Raw genomic sequence first — 1037 nt, 5'->3', positions numbered from 1 at the left:
GTGCAACTGTGGCGCAGTGGCAGAATTCTCGCCTGCCATGCCGGAGACCCGGGTTCGATTCCCAGTGCCTGCCCATGCAAAAAATAAATAAATAAAAACTCAAAACAACTACTGCTGATTCTTTAAGACCATGTTTGCTTTTTAATAAACTCTAATATGACATTATTCCACCCCATCTAGTTTTACTATACTAATTTAGCATTATATGTTTTTCTTTTGCATTTTTTTTCTTTGAAGGTGTCGATAGTTTTAGAACATTTTATTACATTATTTTATCATTTTAGATTTTTTTAAAATGCAATTTCTCACACATCTACGTCGTTTATTTTATTAACACCATCACTTTTAACTAAAAAAGCCCTACGAGTAACTACAAAGAACTTTAAAGGAAATAGCTGCTTTTTTTTTTTTTTAACGCACACATTGGGCCTTGGTAAAAACCAAGGCCTTCAAAAAATTGTTCAACGACTCGTAACTGCTTCTCTCCACGGAAATCTTTAGTAAAAGGTGAAAGATTTATACGATTTGAAGAGAAACTAGAGTATCATTTTAGTTTTTTTTAACTTCTTTTCATTCCAGCAGGCCTGACCTCATGGGTAAACTGCTTCCTGCAAATATTAGGTTTTATTTAACAAGCATTTATGCAGAGTTTATTATGTGCCAGGTATGGATCTAAGTACTTTACAAGAATTAGCCCATTTAATCCTTTAACAAGCCTGTAAGATTGATCTGTTATTATCACTCCCATTTTACAGGTGAAGAACTGGAAGCAAGGAGAGATGAAATAAAATAGCCTAAGGCCGTATACCCATTAAACGGCAGGCTGGGATTTGAACCCTGGAAGTGGCCGGTGTTTGTATTCTTGCTTATCACATCTGGCCTGGAAATTTGCTGTGCAGAAGCAGAGTGCAGGGCTTACTGTTGACCCTGGAATGCTCAGAGGCTTGTCCTTCTCCTCGCCCACCATATAGGATTCTGCCTTGACCCACTGACTCTTCTCTTGCCCCCTGATCTCTGGGGAGCCTCCTGCCAGGCAG

At 38.5% G+C, this 1037-nt stretch overlaps 1 non-coding gene across 1 annotated transcript; it reads right to left on the bottom strand.

Moving 5' to 3' along the window:
* Window positions 1-427: 427 nt before the first annotated feature.
* LOC143652434 (U5 spliceosomal RNA) lies at window positions 428-545 on the bottom strand. Its single transcript, XR_013160656.1, has one exon. It is a non-coding gene; the product is annotated as a U5 spliceosomal RNA (small nuclear RNA).
* Window positions 546-1037: the final 492 nt, after the last annotated feature.

The sequence above is a fragment of the Tamandua tetradactyla genome, chromosome 1, assembly GCF_023851605.1.
Source record: "Tamandua tetradactyla isolate mTamTet1 chromosome 1, mTamTet1.pri, whole genome shotgun sequence".
Lineage (NCBI taxonomy): Eukaryota > Metazoa > Chordata > Mammalia > Pilosa > Myrmecophagidae > Tamandua > Tamandua tetradactyla.
Note: the sequence above shows the minus strand (reverse complement) of the source record. Positions and strands in the feature narration are given on the sequence as shown.